We start from the raw sequence: 10821 nt of genomic DNA on the forward strand, positions 1-10821 counted from the left end.
ATTTATAGTCAATAAAAGGTAAAACTCACAATTCTTTGGAAATAAGACCATACTTTAGAAAGGTCACAAGCCGTTAGAAAAGACATAGCCTTTCAAACAGTCGCAACCATTTAGAAAAGACACAACTTTTCATAAAGGTCACAACCTTTTGACAAAGTCACAACCCTTCAGGAGAGTTATAATCCTTCATTTCCTGTTCACACTTTAGAACCAACACAATTTCATCATCAACGTTATTTTTTATGAGTTTCACAATTTCTTCTAAGTTCCGAGCCTCTAAACATGTATCATTTTCCTATGGTAATTCAATAAGTTATTGACGTCTATTTTATTCTGATAATTGAGATCATTAATCATGACCTCAAATTCATGAATGATGTTTTCACAAGTGGGTTCATTCAAATTCTCTGAGATTTCATCCTTCAAGCAAATTTTACAGCCTTGTCAAAAATAATTTGTTATTGTCTCTTGATAAACATTATAATTGTCGTCCTAGCCGGCATTGTGAAATTGATAGCATACAAAATATTAATCTTTCATGGATCAGTTTGTCTCAATTCATAAGCCTTTTAATATTCTAATATAATTACGATAATACATCTTGAAATCTCTTATTATTCTAGCATCATAAGGCTGAATCTCAAAACATTATTAATTTATCGGTTAAATAATATCTCTAAAAATATAATAATATTGTATGATACCAACTATATTAATTTATTAAGATTTTACCATGAGTAAAGTCTTATTGTTTATTGTAATTCAAGGCATAACTTGTGATATATTAAAAAAAATATTTTTTTTTAATAAATTAAGAAAAACTATAAAGTCTTATCGTCAAAGTACAAGTTGGCACGCAACAGATTAGGTTGAGCCGCACCTGATGAGGAGAGAAAAGTTTCCACTTGAACATGGATAATTATCATCCTTATAGGTGTTAAAATGAGCCAATTAAGATAGTTAGTTCTATTCGTTCAAAATTTTAAAGATTGGACTCAAGATAATTTCAATAGAGTTTAATTTCAATTTATTCAATCATTAACCCAGTTTAAGAGAATACTCAATTAAATCCAATCTATCTCTAATTTCAATCAATTTTAAGATTCTTTATTTACATTGATATATGTTCCTACATTTAATTACTATCGATTTTATATCTTTTATATGATTTATCTATCCACCGAGTTAAACTTCAAGTTGTGGTCAAAAAACTTAAATACAAATATATTAAAATTATTGAGATTAAGAGGATCGAATTGAACTGGTTAAGACGCAATCCATTTTTAAGCCTACTTAAATCCAAAATAACCTTGAGTAGGTCAAGACCCATCCAAATTTCTATTTCATCTTATTTTAATATTTTTAATTTCAACCCAACTAAATTTGCACCAAAATTATCATTATCACTTTACGTGGGAAAATCCAAATTAGCATAACAACAATTGAGAATTGAGATCATCATCATTGTCAAGTGCAGAAAGAAACTAACAAAAGAAATTTAAAACAGAGCAGAAAAGCTGATGTAATTCCTGTTACAAGAAGAATAGGAAAACAAAAAAAATACAGAATAGTTGAAAAACATGAAGCATGAAAAGATTATTGTTATAAAGAAATTTACATGTGTGCTACATAGTGTACAAATTACTACTTAAAAAAAATTACATGAGTTTTATTTAGGAAACACACAAAACTACCCGTTAAGGTAGAGTTTCACCGAACGTGGTACTAGTTTTCGGGATATTTGTCATCTCTACCAACAATAGAAGACAGGTGGGAAGATACACCTAGCGTTCTTTGTCTCCACTGAGTTTTAAATTTGAGACTTCAAGGTTGTCAACCACTTAATTGACCACTAGGTCACACCCTAGATGCAGTTTTGTCATAGATTTAAGATCATATTTTGAAAATCTGTCTTGAAAAATATTTCAATGTACAAAAACGAGGTGAAATTTCACATTTATTTCTAAAAAGTGATTTTTTTTAAAAAAATACATGTTCAAATTCAAAATTTATGATCATACTAAAGCTACTAGCAAATATATTGTCCAAAATGCACGTAAACAACGAACACGTTTCTATATTATAAAAAAAGAAAGGCCCAATCATAGTATATTGACAACCAAGAAGCCATAAACTTAAATATTTTTCTTTCTCAAAACAAAACAAACATGAAAGTAGAGAAAATGAGAAATGTTGTTGCAATATTATTATTGTTGATAACAATAATAATATTGATGATACAACATGTAGAAGGCATAATAAATTGTGATGAAGTTGAACATTCTTTGTCAGCATGCATAAGTTACCTAATTGAAGATGTTCAACCTTATCCTTCTTGCTGTAATGGTGTTAGAAATATCAAACGTATGGCTCCATCAGTAAGTGATCAAAAATCATTATGTATTTGTCTAATGAATGCTGCTAAACGTTACTCAAACCTCAAAGAGGATGCACTACAAACTCTTCCTCACAAATGTGGTATCAAACTTGACTTCCCAATTTCAACAACCTTCAATTGCCAACTGTAAGTCCTTTTATTTTTTCGACATGATATGACACATCTTTAGCATATGACCCTAGCAGGTCGAGAGTAAGGGTACAATGGTAATACGTAGCTAACCGAGCATTGTAGTATTAGTTTGTATATGTATGCGTGTATTATCTTATTCAACTAACTTTTACTACTAGCCGTTGTTTCATTTGTTTTGCTTATCATGTTATCTTGTTGTCGGTTTTTTGTTCTTCCAATCGAACTTTGAATGCATTTGTTTTGAGTTGGTTTATCATAAACAACCTCTTTGACTATCCACAAAATTATACGTACATTCTTTTTTTAAATTCCACATATCAGATTACACTGAGTATTTTATTTTAAATTAAAATGTCATATATATGAGATATGTGCATGTAAACTCTCCTTTTAATCTTTATTTATTTCCAAAAGAGAAATAATTGTCTTAGTGTCACTTTAGAGAATTAAACAGACATTAATAAACCTTCTTCCAATATAATTCACCTTACAACTCCAAAAAGACATATAATCATTAACTATTCATTTATTTAAGTAATCTAGTTAAATAGTGCTATGATTATAACGAGTATGTTTTAACATGACAATCGACATACAAAAAGTATGGAGCAATTCCTTTCCAGATTTATACTTATGTCGAATTAGTGGATTATTAATTTAGAGAGATGTTAGGGAGATATATTTCATTTAGAAAACTACTTTTATAATTAATATTACAAAATATCCTTCTCAAGTAGTGCATACAAATCTTTAAAGATGTATAATACTCCCATTGCGCAATTAATAATAGTTGTCTACATATAAGTCACTCTATACGTTGACAATTCATAGTATTTAATAAAATGGATAAAATAGCCATAAAAATTAAAATGATAAGCTATTTATTAATTTTATAAACTAGACAAGTATTGTTAAACATTTAAAACAATATTATGACAAAAATGGGCGAAGTGAGTATGAACTAGAAGTAGTATCTTCCATATTTATTTTTCAAGCATTTTAATTTATTCAATACAATAATACGGTGAACGAACAAGAAGCATACCTACCATATTTATTTTCAAGGTTTCAGTATACTCGATGCTTAATTAATTATAGCTTCACTAATATTTTTCAATCTGTTTCTTTTTAACAGCATCTGCTAAATGGGAGGCCTCTGAGATTCATCACTATTATGCCATACATAATTGAGAAATATCTACCTATCTATTTATTGTTGTATTATTGTGTTTAAAAACAATAATCAGATTTTCAAAATAAATTGGAAATAAGAAACTAAAAATTTTATTTTATAAAATATTTAAAATTATAAAATGTATTGTGTGTTCTTAAGAAATTTAATTCTTTCACTGTAATTGAAGTTATAAATTACTTTCTTTCTGGATAAAACATATATATGTGTGTGTATAATGTAGCGGTATCTCAAACGCAAATAAAAACTCAAAGTAGATAACAAATCACACAAAAACACTACTTTTCTTTCTAAGAAAATATAACAAAGAAGTTCAGAAAATTCGACGAAAAAAATGAGAAAACCCATCTTTTTTAATAGGCAACATAGGATAATATTAACATGTGTATTCGTGTCTTATCAAAAAAAATCTCTACTTATCTAAAATATCACAATCCACTGAGAAAAAGTCACATGCATCCAACATATTCAATGTGAAGAGGTACTATTCAAATCTCTTGATGTCTTTTTAAGATAAACACGTCATTATTGACTATGTAACATATTAATGGAGCACCATTTAATCTTGATTAGTGTAATTATCCTTGATATAATTTTTTCTTTATTGCATTCCTTTCACCGATTAGAGTGTTTCTATAGTGACCAAAAGTCAATTATAATTTATTGAGATTGACAGTTCGGTGATTATTTGTTATTTTGTACACAAATTTTCGTATTTTGAAACTTTTTAAAACATGAACGGTTGATTTTGATTAAAATTGACAATGAGCCAATGTTGACTGTTTCCTCCACCTCTCACCTGCATGACAAATTACTTGTTAGCTTTGGGAACGCGTTTAAGTCTGAGTCCCTAATACGCAGACAATGATGTAATAAGTGATTATATTTTTGTCCGGAAAGGCATATAAGTTTTCTTCAACTTAGGACTAGCACCAAGTCCCCAAATCTTTATTTTTTTTCTTTTGTTTGAAATGATTTGAAAATTTTTCTTCAGTTCTTTTTCAAGCAGCATAGTCCTTTTTAAGATGATCACTATGACCATAATGAACACAAAAAAAAAATTGTATTTGTCGTGGAGGGTCAAAAGGAAGATCTATCTTCAAGCACCACAAAGCCATATCACCATTGTTTTAAGCTTATCAACATATTAGAAGTGCTGGTCCATTTGAGAGATTTATTTAGTTCTTCTTTGAAACGGATCAAGTCCTTCTCTAACTTAATGTTTCTCTCTAAAGTCTTAGTCAGTTTCACTTCAACATATTTTAGGCTATGCTCAAGTTCTAGTCGGAGACTACTAGCCTCATCTTCCCCCTTGGAACTACACACATGCATCCCTTTTAATTTTTCTAAGTAATAGATTCCCAGGATCTAGAACAACTTTTTCATCTTGAAAGATATCTAAGTTGGTGGTTAAGAGGTCCTTTTCCATGATTAACTTAAAGATTGACTAAATCCATACAATAGCTAGACTCCTCTGTTTTTGATGGTTAAACTTCATTATCTTCTGATATTTGCCCATATATAAAACTGAACACACAGTCAAAAACATCCTCATCATCCTTCACGGCTAGCATAGATGCATTCTCTGGAAGTTCAGATTCCTCTGAATCTCCCCAATAATTTTTTCAGATCGCTAGAGCCTTCTTTACTACATAGTTAGCAATTGCTCTCTATTCGACTGATCTGCTATTTGGTCCATTCACATGTCCTTACCACCTCTAGATTTGACATAATCATTGTACTCCAATTTGTGCATAGGGCAATTTCTGTTATAATATCATGATATTCCACATTTGAGTTCAAAATGGACTGACACAATCCAACCCTAATGGGCTAAAGAGTTAAACGGGTTGGGACGGTTGATCCTTTTAATTAAAGGATCAATAATATAGTAGCCCAACCAACCCTAAGTGGGTCGCGAGTTAGCCCTTCAACCAAAAAATAAACATTGTTACTCTCTTAGAAAGAGTATCTAACACAAACGTCTATGAACACGGTATCAATACATACAAATTTTCATTTATGAATCACACACATCGATGAATACTAACAAAAATACATTTATGAATCACAAACTTTGGTAAATACTTATAAAAATATAAAATAGTCTACTTAATATTTAGCGAAAAAATGTTGATCATGTCACCATTCCTCCCACAAAAAACTTGCTAGTTTATTGATAAAAACATTACAAAGAAAACACTACTAAAAATATATATAAAAAGTATTTTTAAATATTCATAACTCACAGGCTAGTTGGCCAAATGAGGCTAGGCTAAAAAGTCTTGTTACTAAATGGTCCAAAAAAATTAAATTCAACCCCACTTAATTCAAGGGTTGATGTCAACCTAACGATCCAAGCCCATTTTGACAGCTCTACATATTTGTGATACAAATCATTTGCATTTGCCAGGTTACTTGAATTTTCCTTTTTCATAAAATCGTCATGTTCTCTCACAATCTTATGAAATATATGAGTCAAGTCAATCATGTCGTTGGCTTCTTCATTGCGCTCACCCTGAGAAACATTAAGAGATAAAGGTTTTTCCTTCTTCACATCTTTCTTAGAATGATCTTTCTGCTTGTTCAACTTATGAATTTGAAGATTCCCTAACAGCTCATCAATTCTAGGGTATTCAAATCTCTTACTTTAGTAATAGCATCAACTTTACTCTCGACTACGGAAGAACTCTGAGAATCTTCCTAAGTTTCTTACTTGGAAAGATAGCTTCACCTAATCAATAAAGTTCATTTGTGAGGTGAACTTCATTAATATGTATTTCTTGGATAGTTTCACATGTGGGGTCCATTCCCATGTACCAAACTTTGAATAACTTTCTGCCAATTTCAAAGTTTGGCAGATTTGGTGCGAATAATTTTTCAGGTTTACTTGAATTTTAATAGTAGGTAAGCTATGAAGAAGAAAAAATTGTTTTTCTTCTGTAGCACATTTGGAGGGTAGTGCATTTGTTTTCTATAAAAGGGAGGACAATTCTTCATTCAAAGTGCACAAAAAAAAAATTACAGAGAGAAAAGAAGAGTGAGGCATCAGAAAAGAAAAATAATCTGTGAGGAAAAATAGAGTGTGAGCAATATTATAGTGAGGTGGAAAAATCAAAAGAGGGTTATTTCTTTTGAGTGTGTAGTGACCTTTGGAGTTTTTGCTCATACATACAAGTGTAAAATCCTTACTATAGTGATATTTGTTGCTCCTCTCGAGTCGTGGTTTTTCCCTTATTTAGGAGGGTTTCCACGTAAAATCTTGGTGTTGTATTATTTCTCTTTTATTCTCATTGATTAACCGTATTATCATGTTCCGCATTTATTACCTTTATTACCGCAAATATTATTTCTGTTACGGATTTATTCCCAACAATTGGTATCAGAGCACAAGTTGCTCATTTACAGAAATCTTTTTTGTAGCTTATTGTACTATAATCAGGTGAAAAAAAATGTCTGGAGTAAAGTACGAGGTAGCAAAATTCAAAGGTGATAGCGGTTTCTCAACGTGGCAGAGAAGGATGAAAGACTTGCTCATGCAACAAGGTTTGCACAAGGCACTAGGCGGCAAATCCAAAAAGCCTGAATCCATGAAACTTGGGGATTGGGAAATAATGGATGAACAGACTGCTAGTGCAATTAGATTGCACTTAACATATGATGTAGTTAATAACATCATCGTTGAAGAGAGTGCATGTGGAATTTGGACAAAGTTAGAAAATCTATATATGTCCAAAACGCTTACAAATAGATTGTACCTAAAGAAGCAGTTATATGCGCTACATATGGGTGAAGGTACAATTTTTTTGTCTCATTTAAATGTACTTATGGACTAATCACGCAGCTAGCAAACCTCAGAGTAAAGATTGAGGATGAAGATAAGCCATAGTGCTCCTAAAGTCGTTGCCATCTTCCTACGATTCTTTAGAAACAACCATTATGGTAAGGACTCTATTGAATTGAAGGATGTCACATCAGCCCTTTTGCTTAATGAGAAGATGAGAAAAAGGCCTGAAAATCATGGACAGGCTCTCATCATGGAAATTAGAGGCAGAAGTTACCAAATGAGCTAAAGTAACTATGGTAGATACGAAGCATGTGGGAAGTCTAAGGTCCGAGCAAAATCGAAGGCCAGAAATTGCTACAATTGCGATCAACCAGGACACTTCAAAAGAGATTATCCAAATCTAAAAAAGGGCAAAGAGGAAAGCAACGGCCGGAAGAATGATGACAACACAACTTTCATGGTGCAAAATAATTACAATGTTGTTCTCCTCATAAATGAGGAAGAATAATGCATGCACTTGGCAGGTGTAGAGTCCGAATGGGTGGTCGACACAGCAGTATCTTACCATGCCACACTGGTAAGAGATCCTTTTTACAGATATGTAACCGGTGATTTTGGCAATGTGAAAATGAGTAAAACAAGTTACTCAAAGATTGCGGGGATCGGAGACATTTGCTTAAAAACAAATATAGGATGCACATTAGTGTTGGAAGATGTGCGCCACGTACCTGATTTGCGGATGAACTTGATCTGGGGAGTTGCTTTGGACCGAGATGGATATGATAACTACTTTGCAAATAAAAAATGGAGACTCACCAAAGGGGCATTGGTGATTGCAAAAAAAGTTGCCAGTGGCACGTTGTACAGGACAAATGCAGAAATATGTAAAGGTGAATTAAATGCGGCTTACAAAGAGAATTCTGCAGATTTATGGCATAAAAGAATGGGTCATATGAGCGAGAAAGGATTGCAAATTCTTTCCAAAAAATCAGTCATCTCTTTTGCCAATGGTACAACGATAAAACCTTGTAACTACTGCTTATTTGGTAAACAACATAGAGTCTCATTTCAGACATCATCTGAAAGAAAGTCTAATATACATGATTTGGTATATTCTGATGTTTGTGTTCAAATGGAGATAGAGTCGATAGGAGGTAATAAATACTTTGTTACCTTTATTGATAACGCTTTCAAAAATTGTGGGTTGATATCTTGAGAACCAAAGATCAGGTGTTTCAAGTATTTCAAAAGTTTCATGCTCTGATAGAAAGTGAGATGGGTCAAAATCTAAAACGTCTTCTAACCGACAATGGAGGTGAGTACACTTCAACTGAATTTTAAGAGTACTGTTCAAACCATGGAATCAGACATGAAAAGACAGTTCCTGGAACCCACAACACAATGGTGTATCTGAAAGAATGAATCGCACCATTGTTGAGAAGGTGAGAAGGCTAAATTACCTAAGACACTCTGGGGCGAAGGAGTTTGGACAACGTATCTTATCAATCGTAGTCCATCAGTTCAGTTTGAGTTTAACATTTCGGAGAGAGTTTGGACCAATAAGGAGATGTCTTACTCGCACCTAAAAGTATTCATCTGCAAAGCTTTTGCACATATACCGAAGGAGAAGAGAACCAAGCTAGATGATAAATCAGTTCCATGCATATTCATTGGATATGTAGATGAAGAGTTTGGGTACAGACTATGGGATCTTGTAAAGAAGAAGGTCATTAGAAGCAGAGATGTTATATGTTAGAGAAAGTGAAGTTGGAACTATTGATGATCTATCCGATAAGGCCAATAAAAAGAATGGTATAGTCCCTAATCTTGTAACCATTCCTTCTTCTTCTAACCATCCCATAAGTGCAGAAAGTACGATCGATGAAGTTGTTGAACATGAAGAGCAACCTGATGAGATTATTGAGCAGGGGGAGCAACTTGGTAATAATACCGAGCAAATGGAGTACCTAGAAGAAGAAGAAAAATCTCAACCTCTGAGGAGATCAGAAAGACAAAGGGTAAAATCAACCAAATACCCTTCCTCAAAGTATTTCCTCATCAATGATGAAGGTGAGCCATAAAGTCTTAAGAAGGTGTTGTCTCATCCAGAAAAGAGCCAATGGATGAAACCCATGCACGAAGAGATGGGATCTTTATAGAAAAATGGCACATACTAGCTAGTTGAACTTCCAAAAGGCAAAAGAGTGCTTAGGTGCAAGTGGGTCTTTAAACTCAAGAAAGATGGAAATGGCAAGTTGGTCAGGTCCAAAGCTCTATTGGTTGTAAAAGTCTTTGAACAAAAGAAAGGTATTAATTTTGATGAAATTTTTTCACATGTTGTCAAAATGACTTCTATTCGAACTATTTTGAGCATAGCAGCTAGTCTAGATCTTGAAGTGGAGCAATTGGACGTGAAAACTGCATTTCTTCACGGAGATTTGGAAGAAGAGATTTATATGGAGCAACCAGAGGTATTTGAAGTATCTGGAAAGAAAACACATGGTGTGCAAATTGAATAAGAGTCTTTATGGTTTGAAACAGGCCCCAAGGCAATGGTACAAAAAGTTTGACTCTTTCATGAAAAGTCAAACGTACACAAAGACCTATTATGATCCATGTGTATACTTCAAAAGATTTTATGACAAAAATTTTATTAATTTATGGTTGTATGTGATGACATGTTAATTGTAGGACAAGACAAAGAGCTGATTGCAAAGTTGAAGAAAGATTTGTCCAAGTCATTTGACATGAAAGACTTGGGCCCAGCACAACAAATTCTAGGGATGAAGATTATTCGAGAACGAACAAAAATAAAGTTGTGGCTATCTCAAGAGAAGTACATTGAACGTGTACTAGAACGCTTCAACATAAAGAGTGTTAAACCTGTTAGCACTCCTCTTGCGAGTCATCTGAAGTTGAGCAAATAGATGTGTCCTAACACAAAAGAGGAGAAAAAGGGAATGGCTAAAGTTCCTTATTCTTTTACAGTGGGGAGTTTAATGTATGCGATGATGTGTACAAGACCTGATATTGCTCATGCAGTTGGTGTTGTTAGCAGATTCCTTGAAAATCCTGGAAAAGAACACTAGGAGGCAGTTAAGTAGATACTCAGGTACCTAAGAGGTACCATAAAAGATTGCTTGTGTTTTGAAGGATCTGATTGATACGCTCAAACTTACTTCTCAAATAAGAAGTAAAGCAGTCGTGTCAAGTAAATAACCCAACTAATGAGGTTGGGATCGTTCCCACGAGGAAAATAGTTTAGACTTAACTTCAATCTATTATTACTATTGTTCAGTCAATTACTTCCTT

Source organism: Solanum lycopersicum, chromosome 10 (assembly GCF_036512215.1).
Source record: "Solanum lycopersicum chromosome 10, SLM_r2.1".
NCBI lineage: Eukaryota > Viridiplantae > Streptophyta > Magnoliopsida > Solanales > Solanaceae > Solanum > Solanum lycopersicum.